Source organism: Neopelma chrysocephalum, unplaced genomic scaffold (genome assembly GCF_003984885.1).
Source record: "Neopelma chrysocephalum unplaced genomic scaffold, ASM398488v2 Primary Assembly neopelma1_97102, whole genome shotgun sequence".
NCBI lineage: Eukaryota > Metazoa > Chordata > Aves > Passeriformes > Pipridae > Neopelma > Neopelma chrysocephalum.
In genome coordinates, this window is record NW_020925744.1 from 2,327,771 (window position 1) to 2,344,873 (window position 17,103).

Below are 17,103 nucleotides of genomic sequence, written 5' to 3' on the forward strand. Positions count from 1 at the left end.
CAAGTTACCAGCCATTTATCTTTAATCTAGACACAAACAGTATAAAGCAAAAGGTCCAAACTGCTATTTAAATCATTAAAGCACACAAGTTTACAACCCGAAAATACAGTTATCCACACTCAATGCCTGCAGCAGTATTGATTAATTAATATTAGGTCAGTATTTGCATTTGTAAGGAGTTACTTTTCTACTGATTTAGTGATAGTATTTACTGATAGTATTATTGCTGTTGCAATAATATAAAAGTATTGCTCTATTATGTACTTTGCTGTTGTATTCCTTTTTACTGACAACTTCACGTTTTCAGAGGCTACTTTTTTCTGTGAAAAAATGTTTTTTGGTATGTTTTGTTCTGTACTTGTTAAGTTTTAGTTCACCATGTATCTAAAAAGGCTCTCCTGTAGTAGGAGGAAGAAAGAGCCTGTATGCCAAAAGAAAAGTTTTTGCCTTTTTTTTTTATTTGACCTCTGTAGTCTTCAGAGCAAATCAAACTGTAAATCGTAATTTGAAGTGAGTAGGAACCTTAACCTTACGCAGTTATTCAAGTGCAACAGCTCTAAGAAAAGTGAATCAATAAGTTTGCATTTCATAAAATTTTTGAAGTAAGACATCATTTGCCTTCTGTGAGAGGCATGGTCTCATGCAGTCAAGGACAGACTGCTTTCAGTTCTGCAGCTTCCTCTGTCAGCAGTTCCATATAAAGAGCTGAGGCGTAGTCTTGGTTCAGTGTTGCTATGATAAATCCCTTTCTCTCCTGCTGCTGCCTAGGAAAGTGGAAAAAGCAGTGCCATTAATACACAGATTGTTAACAAAACAACTAAAAATTTTACTAACCGTCATCAAGCATTATGTACCTTTACTGAGTAGGAAGACATGTACTGAGCTAAACAGGGTTTTTCATCTCTTACCTTAGTGACCTCTTAGAAAGTTTTAATTATAAATGAATGAGGTGAAAGCCACCAGTGCTGTGCGCAAGCCTTATGTGCAAATGCAGTACTGCTTTCCCTCATGTCAGGAGGGGAACATGAGTTGCCCTTGCACTATTATAATTTTGGAGGCTATAACCAGTAAAATACAGCATGAAGTTTAGCTGTCTTACCTTCTCAGTCCTCCAACCATCCTGTTGTTTTTTCTAACTTACGATACTTAGAGTTGCTTTTTGATACATCCAAAGTCAAAAGTTTTAGCAGTTTGCTTCATATATAAATACTGCTAATGTATATAATCTTAAAGTTCTGAAGTTTATATAAACAGTCTCCTGTAGTCCTAACAGTCAATTTTGCCAACTTACCAAACATTTTTCTGAAATTTAAAATAAATTAAGAAGAGTAGGCACATTCTTAAGTGCTGAACAATCCAGCTGGCACATAAAAACAGGGAGCGCAGTCGTTGCATAACAGCCATTGGACTAAACGTATGCCAGTGGGGGCGCTGAACTATATACATGTGAACTACTATTACAAAACATAGCGTACATGAAACTGGAGTTTGTCTGAGCAAGAACAGGCCCTTTGCTGCTGTAACTGGTTGTCAGAAGGGTACTCGACTGGGGCTTTCTGCCAGCTAGTAACAAATCCACAGCAGCAGGAAGAGATCACAAAAACAGAATCCTGTTACAAACAAGAGGTACTGAAAGGTGCCTACCAACGGACTTTCTTCTCTGTATTTCTAAGACCCTGACCACTGAATGTGGGGGTTTCTTCTCATCAAGTTTCTGCTTTATAAACGAGTTTCATCTGCGTCTTATTTTAATCCAACACTGCCTCTCTGTCGATGCACGTACCTGCGTGCTGCTTTCTGTAGTACTGATGCTGGTACAGCCCTTCAGCGCATCAGGGCACCATCCTCTCCCGTCCGCCCGCGTTCAAGTGTCTCGGTGTCATTTCAGGGCTGCAAACAGGGCGCACGCTGCCTCTCCTGCTGCTCCTCGAGCTCCGTGGTTAATAAAGCAGGGAAGACACGCGGGTTACGGCCCGGCTCCCTGCGCTACACCGGGCAGCCTGCCGCTCCCCCTGCCCGCCTGCCGCTCCCCCGGCCCAGGCCCGACTGCCGCCATCTTGTCTCGTCTCACGGCGCGGGGGCGGCGAGGAAGGAGCGGGGCCCGCGCAGTCCGGCACCGCCTCCGCCGGGCCGCCTCGCCGTGTTCTCGGCTGGCGGGCTGGAAGAAGGCAGAGAATGGGCGTGTGGCCCGAAGGTGGCCGCTGCAGCTCAGGAGGAGCGGAAGAAGTAGGCAGTCCGTCAGTGACCAAAGGCTCGGCAGACACAAAAGAAAACGAGAGCTACAGATACTAGATTAAAAATACGCCTACAAGACTGTTTAACGTTTAGGATCAGAAATGATCCTAAGAATGAACGAGTGGAGTCTCGGGAGTGACTCTGAGAAAGGCATGCCCGGAGGAGCCGGCCCAGCAGTAGCCTCAGAGGACTTCATCCCACGAAAAGCTGACTCCTATGAATCCGAAAAATCGGTCTGAGAAACTGCTCAGAGACTTTTTATCTTTAAGCAGCAAAGGTATTTATTAGCAGCGCTGGGAGCAAGCCAGCTATTGCTGGAAAAACTTGCTCCCCTGCTTCACACAAAATCAGCAGTTTTATACAATTTTTCAGGTGTGATCAAATGCATATTCAAGTGATTACAGCATCTATTCATACATATTGATAACAGGTGGAGTATAGGTGGAGCTCAGGCGGAGCTTGGGGCGGCGCTTCTCTTGGCCCCCAATTTTAGGGGTACAACTGATCTTCATCCCATGGGGAGGGGGCGTATTGTCATCTTCCTCAGTCCGACCTTTCTTCCTTTCCATTGTTCTTGACCCGCTCGCTCAAGCTTGGAGAAAGCCCTGGCTCCTGGCCTATTTCTCCTATTCAAATGTCTACTTTAGCTTACTGAATCCTAATTTATTACATCTAGGCCCATTACATGTACCTTAGCACTCTGTTAAGCTTTGGTCCAGTTAACAGAACAGAACATTTTGGATGTAAGTAACTTGCTAGCAAGCCCAAGTTTCTTAGTTAACTCTTTTGGGCTTACCCTCCTGTTTCAATCCCCCCTTTTTACTTATAACTTACGAATTCCTTCATCAAGTTCTAATGGGTTTTGATAGATATGCATCACTGCCCACACTATTTGTATCTTTTAAAATGTAGTACTTACTTTGTACCATAGCCAAACATTGAAGATCATCATCAGTATTATACTGGCTACAACAACTATTACTGGATGTATTAAGTAGTGAAACACCTGTGATGCTGCGGGGGAGTATCCTATAAAGATGTCCCACCAGTGGTGTTCTCCCACCTTTTCCACTTTGGTTAAAACAGTTTTTATGTTTTCTGTGTCATGTTCCACTTGCCAGAGCATTTGCCGAGTTGTTCTGTTCACTTCCTGGACCAGTTTTTCTATGTCAGGATGTCTAAGCATTGCTTTGAAAAGACTAATGTTCATTCCTGTCTGTAATTTTGGCACATCATGGTAAATCATATAATCAGCTTCAATCAATTGTAAAAATTGGTACCATTCGTAACTTCATGACAAGTATCTACGGTAAAATTAACACAAAAGGTCCTAACACATGCACACCTATTTTCTACGTAATAGACTTGTGATTGGACTTTAGCATGGGGAGGCATTTCAAAGGTACACACACTATTCTCAGTATCTAAGCATAAATCTTCCTTTTTACTACAGCATTTTCACAGATATATCTTAATTGTCCCCTAGGAGTACAAGCCTCGGTACTAACTGACTGCCACTTTTTCTTGGTGTGATCATAACTTGCCCAAACATTATGGTCAATAGGTCTGACAATCATGTTTTGGTGTATGGCTCCTAATGTATTGTAAGTGAAATTCACTAACTGCCACCATGCTTGATAATTTTTCTATTCCCACAGTTCGGGGAAGTTGTCGAGGTGGTGGTGGCTTTAGTCAATGATGTGGCAGGAGGTTTAGTAGTTGGGATACTTGATGTAGCCTTAATTATAAATCTCCTGACTATATACACTTTTTTAGTTGTCCATTGACATATCCCAGAAACTGTTCTATTTAGAGTGAAGGTGTGCCAACATTCATCAGAATTGCATTCATGTTTACTGAGTACATTTCTAAAGTTATGCGGGTAGGTGAGTCTTATTATGGAAATGATAGTTTTGGGTGACCAATCAATTAATGAGGGTGGTTTATACATTTTTACATCCAATTCGAGTTTGGTCTCCAACTTTTCCTATTAGGACACTTGCATCATATGAGTTACCAGGACGTTCCCAATTATCCAACACTTTTGTTCCTTGGAGGACTATGATAGATGGATTGTATTCACCCGTTTCAGATGGAGTCATATTGAGCAGGTTTAGTACACCAGTTCGCAAACCAGAACTCCCATTGTAGGCCTGTAACCATAATGGATTTTGGGCAAGAGTTTGACCTAAAACCAATGTACTTATCAGTCCAAAGATCAGCATTGAGGAGGTTTAATAGTAGATGGTTCTTCTCCCGAGGTCCATGCTTCTTCTGGAACCCTCTTGACTCGAGAGTAGTGGATCCACGTAGGTTTCTCTTTCACCCGGATCGCTGTGAAGGTGGTCATCAGCACCTGGTAGGGTCCATCCCATTTCTCCCGTAGTGGATCTCCTGAAAGATTCTTAACATATACCCGATCACCAGGGTTGAATGGATGTAACTTTCAATCAGGCTGTTTAGGTTGGTGTTCTAACACCACTGTAGCATTTTTCTGCAATTGTTTTTTTTTTCTACAGCCATAACATAATCATACACATACTGATTACCAATTTGATCTACAGCTTCACTATTCACAGTTTGCATCATGTAGGGTCTGCCAAATAGAATTTCAAATGGACTCAGTTTCTCTTTTGACCTTGGCTTGACCCTTAGCCTAATTAAAGCAATAGGTAAAGCTTGGTACCAGTAAAGATTTGTTTCCTGACATATTTTAGCAATTTGTTGTTTAATGAGATGATTCATTTTTTTTCTACTTGCCCACTTGCTTGGGGTCTGTGGGGCGTATGCAATTGCCAATCAATTTTCAATGCTTTACTTATTGCTTGTACCACTTCTGCACAGAAGTGTGAACTTCTACCTGAAGAGATACTCTTAGGTACTCCAAATCGTGGTATATTCTCATTTAGCAAGACTTTAACCACTTCTCTTGACTTATTTGTTCTACATGGGAACGCCTCTGGCCAACCAGAAAATGTGTCAGTCAAAACTAGCAAATAACGATACCCCCCCCTTTTCTTGGAAGTTCAGAGAAATCAATTTGCCAAATCTCACCTGGAAAGCATCCTCTTTTTATTGCTCCTGGGTTAATTTTAAGTTTGGTATTTGGATTGTTTTTCAGGCAAAGTTCACATTGGGATGTGACTCGTTTTATTGTGGTAAACAAATTTGGTCCAGCTACCCTAGCTTTTAAGTGTTGATAGAGTGGATCCAAACCCCAGTGAGTTTTATCGTGTTCTGTTTTCACAAATTGCCATATTAATTTTTCTGGTAATACTAACTGACCTGTCTTCAATTGACCCCATCCATTGTCTAACAGCTTACCTCCATTTTTGTGTATCCACTGATAATCTGTTTCCTGATACTCTACCTGTTGATTTGTGTCCAGTCCTTCTGGTACTAAAGCTGCTACTGGTTGTTCAGTACCTCTTGCAGCTGCTAATTTGGCTTCTGCATCAGCTTTCCTGTTTCCTGTTTCTGGAACGGTGTTGCTTTTCAGGTGTCCCCTGCAATGCATTATAGCCACCTGTAATGGGAGTTGGACGGCTTCTAACAATCGCAGGATCTCCTCTGCATGTTTAACAGCTTTTCCTTGAGTGGTCAATAGTCCTCTTTCCTTCCAGATCGCTCCGTGGGCATGTGCAACAGCAAAGGCATATTTAGAGTCAGTCCAGATGTTGATTCGCTTTCCCTTTGCCAGTTCAAGAGCTCAGGTAAGAGCTATCAGTTCTGCTTTCTGAGCTGAAGTTCCTACAGGTAAAGGGTTGGATTCAATTACCTGTTCTGTTGTAGTCACTGCGTAGCCAGCCATCCTTGTACCTTGTTTCACGAAACTGCTGCCATCCGAGAACCAGTCATCTGCATCCTGAAGTGGTTCTTCTTTGAGGTCTGGGCGACTGGAGTACACTGCTTCAATGGTCTCCAAGCAGTCATGTACAACAGGTTCCGCTGAGGTTTTTCCTTCTAGGAATGAAGCTGGGTTGACAGTGTTAGTCACCTGAATGGTTACATCATCAGATTCAGCTAGGATTGCCTGGTATTTCAGGAACCGGGAAGGTGACAGTCAATGGTTCCCTTTTTGTTCTAGCACTGCAGATACAGTATGGGATACCAACACAGTCATTTTCTGTCCCATAGTAAGCTTTCTGGCTTCTGCTGTGCGACAGCCCTTAGGCAAGTAGGCCATCCTTTGCTTACCTCATCTAGTTGCTTGGAGAAGTAGGCCACTGCTCTTTTTAGCGGCCCCAGTTGTTGAGCCAGGACCCCTAAAGCCATTCCTTGACGCTTGTGCGAGAACAGCCAGAAGGGCTTCGTCACATCAGGTAAACCCAACGCCGGAGCCCTCATGAGTTCTCGCTTCAGTCTTTTGAAGGCTTTGTCTGCCTCGGGGGTTCAAGTTATGTGATCTTTATTCAGTCTTAGCAGATCATACAGAGGTTTTGCAATTATCCCATACTGATATATCCACAAGCGGCACCAACCTGTCGTTCCTAGGAAGGCTCGGAGGCTTCTCACCGTTTCTGGTCTGGGTGTCTGGCAGATGGCTTCTTTCCTTGCCGTCCCCAGGGATCGTTGTCCTCCTGATACTTCATATCCCAGGTACACGACTTTCTCCTGGACCAGCTGAGCTATCTGTTGAGACACTCGATAACCACTTAAACCCAAAAAGTTTAAGAGAGATATTGTCCATTGAATGCAGTCCTCTTTTGTTTCTGTTGCTATTAGGAGATCATTTACATATTGCAGAAGAACGCCCTCTCTCCCGGTGGCTGTTGTCATAGTTCTAGCTCTCATCAAAAATTGTGGGACTGTTTTTAAAGCCTTGAGGCAAGACCGTCCATGTAATTTGTATTTTTCTCCCTGTTAACAGACTCCCATTCAAAGGCAAAAATCTTTTGGCTCTCCTGTGCTAGGGGTAGACAGAAAAAGGCATCTTTTAAATCCAACACTGTAAACCAGATCAAATTGTCTCTTAATTTATTCAGAAGTGTATAAGGATTTGCTACAACAGGATGTATAGTTTTGGTTATTTTATTTACTGCTCTTAAATTTAGTACTAACCTGTAGGTCCCGTTTGGTTTCTTCACTGGAAGGATTGGAGTGTTAAAGTCTGATTCACACTCTATCAACAGCCCTAATTTCAGAAAGTTTTCAATTATTGGTTCAATCCCCTTTTTTTATCTTCTAGCCTCAGTGGATATTGTTTCTTAGCCACTGGCTTAGCTCCTGGTTGTAATTCTATTTGAATAGGGGTTGCCCATTTTGACTTACCTGGTATGTCAGTGGCCCACACCAGGGGATATACCTGATTTGTAATTTGGTCATTATTCAGATTGTTTGGTTTTGGTTCTATGCAGCTCACAGCTAAACTCGGAGCTGCCAATAATTGTTCCTCCTTTACTTTGAATTCAATTTTACCTTGTTTAAATTCTATTACAGCTCCCAGATTTTCTAATAAATCTCTGCTCAATAAAGGCAAATACAAAAACTGATGCAATCCCATTTGTTTCCCAATTTTAAACTTTAGTGGTTTTAAAAAGAAAGCTTTTTCTGATTGGCCAGTGGCACCAACAACCTGTACATAATTATCAGTTTTAGGTATCAATTCCTGATTTAAAACAGAAAATGTTGCTCCAGTGTCGATCAAAAAATCCAGTTTTTTTTTCTTCTTCCCCTAGCCGAATTGTAACCAGCGGGTCTGCCAGGGAAAAACCAGCTGGTCCCCGTCAATCACTGTCTTGGTGGGCTATGACAGCCCCCCCCGAATTCCTGTTTGCCCGAGTAGGACACTCCCTCTTTTCTCTGTTGTTATACACTTTCCAGGCTTCATTCATTAATACCTCTAAATCTTTATTAGCAGGGTGGTCTATTTTCTGCAATCTTTTTCTGATGTCAGGGTTACATTGTCCCATTAATAACCCCACCAAATGTAGTTTACCTTCTTTTGATGATGGATCTAAGGTAGTATATTTTCTCATGGCAGCCCTCAGTCTATCCAAGAACTCTGTGGGGGTTTCATTTCGTCCCTGCCTTACATCATACAAGGCTGCCCACCAGTTCACTGCTTTAGGGATAGCATTTTGTAATCCCACCTTAATCAGATCTCTATATTTCATCAGCATTCCAGCTGTTCAAATCACCGGCCGAAAAGGGTACTTTCACTCTTGCCTGCGTGCCTGTAGGTGTTATTACCTGGCGCAGGGGCACTAGCATGTGACCTGCCTCTGCTGTTTGAGCTCTGGTCTTAATCCCACTCCTTCTCCTACCACTCTGTGCCAAAGTTTGACCACGATGTTTGTTACTTATCCCTTCCTTGGGGTCTTTCACACCCCCCAGCTATAATCCCAGAATCATCTAATCCTAATCCCGATTCCTGTGGGCTGCCTGGTCCTATTTCTGCTCTCTGCAGAGGAATAACATAAGTTGAAAAATAATATTATAGTTTAGACTTCCCTGTGGAGGTCATTTTTCACCATCATCTAAAATATATAAAGGCCACCAATTCTGACAATATTTCAAAAAGGTCTTTTTACTTAGATTGCCCCCAGTGATTCCTCCCAAATTCTTCCAATGGCTCAATATACATCCTACAGGAATTTTGGAATTTATCTCCTTACTTGCACTGGTTCCCATTATGAAGATAGGGGATTGAGTCTGAAATATGCTAACAACGACAGCTTTAGACTCCAAACAATATTCAACTGTCAGACCTTAATATTGCTTTTCAACAAAGATTTCCTAAAATCACCTGTTTCACCTACTAATCTGTTGGAAATGCCTTACGGCCCCTACTCCTCAGCCTCCCCCTGCTCTCCCTTCCTTTTAACTCCCTTCCTCTGCACTCTCTTTTCTATCCAAGGACAATGGTGGACTGGCCTTGTCTTGGCAGTCTTCAGTCAAGCCTGGTTGCTGCTGCAAACGCTGTGCTTTGGTCAACCCTCAGCTGCTGGACTTTGTGAGGTTAAAAAGTCTTCACAGGCTGCCAACCTAGATTTTTTAACACCTTGGGTCTTGCACTAACACCTGTACATCTTCAATATTTTCCCCTACAGTTCTTCACCTTATTTGTCCTTTTTTGTTTCCCCTGGCTAAATTTTCTTCTTTTAGATCATCAGATTTTTCTTTTACCCACTTTATACCCATCAAAAAGCAAGCAAACAAACAAAGTGCTAGTTAAGTAAAACTGTGATGTGTAACTGAATTACCACACTGCTCACTGGTTGTTGTTGTTGTTGGTTTGGTTTGGTTGGTTGGTTTGTTTTTTTATCAGCCTTTTATCCTTTTTATTCAGGCCATACCACCAGCAGGCAAGAATAGTCATAAGTGCCCAGTGATGTTGAATAAGGCTTATTGTGAATCAAAGTTATGGAATTTCAATTCTGTAACTTCCTTGGCAAATCCCTAATATTTCTGTTTGATTCTTTAGCTACACAATGGAAATAATAATATTTATTTTCTCTCCCTGTTTAGAAATATTCAAAAAGCGACCAGGTCTATGTGGCCCTGCTTGAGCAGGGTACCAGACAAGATGAGTTCAAGAGGTTCTTTACAACCTCAACTGCTCTGCAACCACAGAAGGTGCGGTGAAGAACTGATTGGCATTTGGATGTTACAGGGATGGAGGCCATAAGCACATCTAGGCAGGAAGAAAGAAGTCTTGAACTCACAATAGCAAGAAAACCAACAAAAAGCCCAAGAAGAGTGGGCAGTTTAAGACTTGCCAGCAAGGAAAAATCTGCTGTGCACTCTACCCTCCACCAGCTATCCTTGAGGCTGGGAATCATGACCCAACAGAGGTTAAGTTGCAAGAATAACTGTAAGCATGTGATGAGTCTGAATGGTAAATATTAAACAGGAATTTTGGCATGGTGGCAATCTTGCAAGTCCAGCATTTCTCTATGGAGCATAACAAAGAAACAATAGGTTAAAAAGAAAAGTGATACAATCAGTAAGTGGCACAGCAGTGGACCATTTTGGCTTTTTGACATCTTGTCACATGATTTTTAAAGAGGTATTCTCTGTTGTACAAAGTCCTGATGTCCCCAGACTCTTGCTCAGAAACAGGTCTGCATGCAACATAGACAGTTGCTTAGTCTGTTGTAGGTGCACTGATCCTCCACAAAGACAGTGGCAGGGAAAACTCTACTGAGGCGTATCTGAGGTATGTTTCCCTGCATTTTAGAGCTTGTTTAAAGTGCTTGACAAGAAGGAGACTACAACTGGAATGTTCTTGAAAAGAATGATTTTTTTTTTTTTGCACAGTAGCTCCATTTTTCATTTTGCCATATAAATGCTTCATTTGAGACTTGTGTCTTTATACAGTAAAGACTCGACTTGGAACGTGCTCACAGTACACGTGAGGCGGAAAATCACAAGTTCCTTGAAATAGCTTTATCCACTACATGTCTTTAGTGTCAGACTTGGGAGATATTTAAAGAAGGATATATTTTCTGGTGAATTTGCAATATGTGGGGCTTTATTACAAACTGAGATGTTCTCTGTATGTTTTGACTTGATAGAGAAGTACATGTGAAAGATGACTGTGAGTTTCACCTTTATCTTCTTTCCCACATCTGTACATCTGACACCCTGCAGAGACCCTGCCACTAGGATGGTGGTTGAAATCTGCACCTTGCTTGTTTGAATGCCTATTTACATTGAATTTTGCCACAGCCAGAGCTGAGTGAAAACTGAACCTGGTTTTAAACACGTAATCTTCACACTTTGGAAGTGCAAACAAGCTGCCACTTGTTCTTCCTCAGGCCTTCTGCAAAAACCAAGGTTAGCTGGTTCCTCCAAAACTGTTTATTTGGAGTTATTCAAGTGGTGGTGGAACATTGCAAAAATGTTTCAATAACTGTCTACAACATGTGACATGATACTCATCTCTTTCCTCACTGTCCTGTGACTTGCATTCAGTAAAGTATTTTCTTTCCCCTAGATACTGCTGACACTTGGCTGTGGTAATATACCAGTTCCCAATATCCACCATTAAAACTAATGAACTGTTGAAGCCTAGGTAAATCACTTTAGTCATTACAAATAAAGATTAAAAAGGCTTAACTGAGTGTAAGGCTCATTTCTAAAGTGCTGCAGTGGATGCATTATCAGGAGACCTTTAAGTTGAGATCTCAGTACGTTTCAAAGGCCTCCTGTAACAGCTGGCAGGGTTATTAATAGCTGTCAAAACTGATTTAGGTAGAGTGTGTTTTCTTGGGGGACTTTAACTAATGAGTCATGTCATTTGGTTCACCATAGTTTTTATTTGTTTTCCTTTGAAAGAAAGAAGTTTCTGTTATTGAGACGTGGATATAGACAGTGTGCCTCAGTTTGACAGCTTGAAGGAGGAGCCTGCAAATTTTGGGATGTAAGGATAGAAGTCTGAACTGGGATGTCACCATGACTTCAGTGAGTGCATGCGACCTCTGATGCTCATAGGCCAGTGTTACTAAATAGATAATGGCATGGGTGTTGGTACAGAAGTCTACACACATATACACATTCCCTAACTCTTCAAGCTGGAGGAGAAATTAAAATGGTTGTGTCAGATTTTACAGGAACAACATGATCCCAAACTGAGAAATGTGTTCCTCCTTCACAGTACCATCCTCCTGCCAAACTATATGTGGGGCACTGTAGCAACTAGCCAAGGAAGATCTTTCTATTGTCATTGATTTAGAAGCCCCACTATGTTTGCTCACCTAAACTAAAGTGTTTACCCACTGTTTGTATTCAGCATTTCGGGTGACAGCTGCACTAATAGTTGGCATAATCATAGTACCAGCCATATTGCAGCAATGTTACAGGTGTCAGGATACTTGCTGATTTTCAAAACACTGCATATTTCAGATTGTGTATTTTTCATTTGAGTAATTACGTGTTTTATATTCTTTTACATACTGTTGAAAATAGTCTAGAGCCTTGAAATACCTAACTGTTGTCATCAGCTGCAGTGCCACAATTTTTTTTTTACTGGTTTCAGCTGGAATAACTCAATCATCTGACAGTTAGCAATGATTTTACAAAGTATATTTTGGAATCAACAAGGCTCATTTAGAGTAAAAAATAATTTTCTTCAAAGTGAAGATAGCAGTCTTCACTTTAAGCTTTCCCAGCTACTTGCCACTTGTTTCTCCCAATTTTATAAGAATAGGGTATTATTTCATTGATGCTTCTATCTGTTTGGTTTTTGGTTTTTGACTTTTTTATGATGACTCCTCTTTGAGTTTAATGCTAATGGAATTTATGGTAGCATTAAGAAGAAAAGAAATAGGTCCCCAGCCCTAGATTCTCAGAATGGGAGATAGTAACCAAGACCAAAACATGGCTGAGCACACTGCTATATCCCATACAAAATCAACACGAAGACTATGTTGTTAACATTACAATAAGGCTCTCAAGTGCTGCAGAAGTGCAAGAACTATAGTTTCCAGTTGTTGAATGCTTAACTGCATGATGCTAATGGTGTTGTTTCAATGAAGTTTTCATGCTTCACAATTTAATGTATCATTATATTCTTGTGCCCTCTTTATTTCCAGAGTCCTTAGCTTTTCCCTCCTTTCACAGGGAATGTACTCAGCTAGCAAGCTACTGGATCAGATTCTTTGTCTTCACTTTTCCCACTCACAACTCCTATTCACATCTTCTGGCCTGCATCAAAACTCCCCTGCTGTTCCTTGGACCAGCCCTTTTCATGACTGGGATTCACATGCTATTTGCACTGCACCACCCTTGCTACAGCAACGCAGTTACAACTAGTGCGCGAACATGAGGCTGAAGAAGCTGCAGCAAATGGTGACAACATTTGGGTTGAAGGGACCTTAAAGATCACCTAGTTCCAATGCCTCTGCCATAGGCAAAGACACATTCCACTAGACCAGGTTACTCAAAGCCCCATCCAACCTGGCCTTGAACACTTCCAGGGATGGGGCATCCACAACTTCCCTTCACAACCTATGCCAGTGCCTTGCCACCCTCACAGTAAAAAAATTTCTTTCTTAGATCTGATATAAACCTACCCTCTTTCAGTTCAAAGCCATTCCCCCTTGTCCTGTCACTATACTCCCTGATTAAAAAAACCTCCCTATCTCTCCTGGAGGCCCCCATTAGGAATTGGAAGGTATATCCACAGCCTTCTCCAGGCTGAACAACCCCAACTCTCATCTTTTCCACGTAGGAGAAGTGCTGCAGCCCTCTGGTCATCTTTGTGCCCTCCTCTGGCCCTCCTCCAACGGGTTCATGTCTTTCTTATGCTGAGGCCCGTCCAGCATGTCAACCACCCCACAAATCTTGGTGTCATCAGCCAGCTTGCTGATGATGCACCTGATCCCACTGTCCATGTCCCTGACAAAGATGTTAAATAATACTGGTCCTAATACAGACCCCTGAGGGGCACCACTCGTCACTCCTCTCCACATGGACACTGAGCCATTGACCACAACTCTTTCAGTGGGACCATTCAGTCAATTCCTTATCCACTGAGTGGTCCACCTGTCAAATCCAGGTCTCTCCATTTTAGAGTCAAGGATGTGTAGGAAAGTATGAAATGCTTTGCACAAGTCCAGTGATGTTCCTTTACTGACCAATGCTGTAACCTCATCATAGGAGGCCATCAAATCTGCCAGGCATGATATGCCCTTAGTGAAGCCAGGTTGACCATCCTGTTAGTTCTTCATGTTTTTAAAATCAGTGAACTCGCTTTAGTGCTTTTGATGTACAAAACCAATCTCTGATCAATAAATGGCCAGTGTCTTACTGTGCTGCAGTCTTTCCAGAAGAGGTGAAAATCCAAGATTTTACCTTCTTTGGGCTGTTAAAGTTTCCATAAGGTTTTCAGGACACATGGATGTATTTTGACCAAATTCCAACCTTGAGAACTGCAACTCCCACTGGATAGATTTCCCCTGCACTGAATATTCTCTGTGCTTTTCCTTGTTGCTTCATGTCAAAAGGGATCATACAGCAGCTATGCACTGGCACACAATTTCCTCATTCCTATAGGTACCGACACTATCACCAGGAGTGCAAAAGGTGGAGACTGTTTTATTTCCAGCATGGCCACATCAGTTGGGATTATGATCAGAGTAATGGCACAGAGGAGTACACCTGCACAACATCTCTCAGGTGCAGAAAATATTTCTGCTCTGGCCTGGCGTGGGCTGTTACTGGGAGCTGAGGCAGAGGAAGATGAAGGTGTGCAAAGAATCTGTTATAACCAGACTGGTGGCTTCAACCCCCTTTATAACTGAAGTCACAGCTGAAAATTCGGTTGCCTGTCCGGCTGATGGTCAGAGGAACAAGAGACCTAGGTTTCCTCAGATTGGAAGAGTGAATTACACACTCTGCCCTCATGCCTCTGCAGAATGAAAGCCCTTGATCTGCATGTAGGAAGAGTGCTAGAAATTCTGCAAAGGCTGATTTCCTCAAGTAAATGGCAGTGGTTTTCCTGATTATTTACAGCTTCATCTAAACAGCCTGAGCATTCATTTGGCCTTTAGAAACCTCTTTTTCCATTTATCCCCACCACCCAACTTGGACTGTGACAGAAGCTGGAAGTAGTCTGGAGGACCATAGCAAGAATGACTAGAGGACTGGAAAACATGGCTGGGATGTCAAGCTAAAGAATTTGATTTGTTAGTCCTTAAAAAAAGAAGACTGCATGGACTATGTTTGCAGGCATGATGTTGAAGAGGATGGTAAGCAGTTATCTATGAAATCTATGAGGGGAGAAACGAGTACAAATCAGCCTAATGTACAGCGTAAGATAACTGGATTTGAAAAACTTTCCCCCTCCATGGCTCAGTGTCATGAAATCTCCAGGCTGAGTGCACGTTTATAACAGCAAGTTGGACAGCTGTTCCCAGTGAGTTCTTGTTTTGTACGAGGTCCTGCCTCCAAGAAGGTGGCCAGGATAGATGTTCAGGAGCTTCTTCCTGCCCTATTCTAACTGCTGTTATGTGCTGCAGGAGGCATGTACAGGAGCAACCTAGCTATGTTGTTGGAACACTTAGGTAGGGATCAGCTGGTCAGTCAGGTCAGGTCAGATCAGTCTGCCTCTTGAAGTGCTCTCTGCCTTCAACTGTAAGTTTTAGAACACTTGTGTTTGGGTGGGCTTTTTTTAAGCATAAACCTCATCCTGAGTCCATCTCTCAGACTCAGCTGCTACAGACATTTGCAAAAGCAACAGAAACCTTTACTTTTCTGAAATTACTTTTCTGAACACTTTTTCAGAATTAAATGAATTCATACAATGCCACTGGCTTTCATACAGTGCAACCTTTGCATCTTGATGAAATTGGACTCCCTGTTTTCATTTCATTTCAGTGTGTTCTGTGAGACTAAGTAGAACTTGCTAGAAAATTGATTTTTTTCTAAATTATTTTTCTAATTTATGTCTCTTATTCATGTTTTCCATTTCTTCTCTGATTTCATATATCTCTGTGTTCATGGTCTTAGTTTTTCCTGCTGAGAAGTGCTGACTGCTGTGCAGCACACATTTTTCTTGTAGAAACACAGCTAGAATAGTAGAAAAAAAGAAAAAAGAAAAATACTATCTTCATATTAATCAGAAGAGAACGTGTCCCTGGCAGCCCCTGTTCAATCTGAGCCTGATATGGAGGTTGATATAACAACTTGCAGTACTGATTTAGGTGCCACATCTGTTACTGAGAAATAAAAACCTAGTAAGTGAGCATCCCTCCATAAAATGTTAACTCTTTTGTAAAGACCTATTTACACATCTAAAACCTCAAAAGCATTTTTAGTGTGTAAATGTAGATTCAGATGTCAATCAGATAGTCCCAGCTATGCAGTTTTGCACCACCTATTGTGTTTTGCACTAGTCACTGCCTTTCGTATTGGCACTCTTACCTCTGGCTATGTAGAATTATAATCCATAGATCTGTAGATTGGCACCTGTGGATGTGGCTTTTCTTTCAAGCAGGCCACATTGCTCAGTTCTGATGATTTAGCCTCCCAAGTGTGAACAAGCTGAACAAATGTACCTTCTGATAAAGCTGCTAGGACTCTTGTTGCTGAGGTCCTCCAAGGACCTAATGCCTCTTCAGACTGCTTGCAGAAAATTCAGAGGAAGCGAATAACAAGCAGGGAATTTGCACCTGTGGTAGCCTGATGTCTGTTGCGTCTACAAGACCTGGGAGCAGTTCCTGTCCTGTTTTCACAAAATTGAGGTGGCTTAGTTAAGGGTACTGGAAGCCTAGATGCAGACAATACTTTGGGCTGAACGGCATATTTCAGCAGTAGTCTGTGCTTCTCTGATCCAAGCCTGATGACAATAAGCAGGGTTTAAAATAAGGGAGGACTGGTTTTTGCTGGCTTTTGAACTGAAACAGCTACATCAGGTTTTAAATCCACTTGGAAAGAAGGCCAACTCTGCATGCAGGCAAGCCTTTAAGCTTCAACTTGTTTGTGTGATGTACAGACTAGACAGAACAAAGGGCATCATTGTTCTCTCACCAGCTCTAATCCACACATCTCTTTCTTCACTTGTTATTCTCTGCTGGACCTGTGAGGTCATCTCAGTTTAACTGGTCATTTGTGACTGCAATAATAATTTTTTAGAAGATGCCACATGGGGTGAAAATACCTGTCCTAATACTGTTAACAGGATGGTGAAAGACAGGCTGTTCACCTGGTCAGGGCTGAAAGTAGACTCTGCAAGTGCTGTTTTCCTTGTTTGGGGCTGATTTCTGTCTCATGTCTATTTGCCAGCACAACGTGATGTCAGATTTCAAAAATACTCGGAGGAAGGATTTGCACTTACAGCTGCACACTGATGAGTGCCCCTTCTGATTCCCTTCCCCCAGCTCATTAACATGCATGTCTTCCCTTATTGGTGTTCGTCATTAT

General features: G+C 42.0%; 1 long non-coding RNA gene and 1 other non-coding gene across 2 annotated transcripts; both read right to left on the minus strand.

Annotated features, from left to right (window-relative positions):
* Positions 1 to 501: 501 nt before the first annotated feature.
* Positions 502 to 2,080, minus strand: LOC113961216. Its single transcript, XR_003532245.1, has 2 exons — positions 1,784 to 2,080; positions 502 to 764 (listed from the first exon to the last, which is right to left on the minus strand). It is a non-coding gene; the product is annotated as an uncharacterized LOC113961216 (long non-coding RNA).
* LOC113961334 lies at positions 986 to 1,114 on the minus strand. Its single transcript, XR_003532272.1, has one exon. It is a non-coding gene; the product is annotated as a small nucleolar RNA SNORA47 (small nucleolar RNA).
* Positions 2,081 to 17,103: the final 15,023 nt, after the last annotated feature.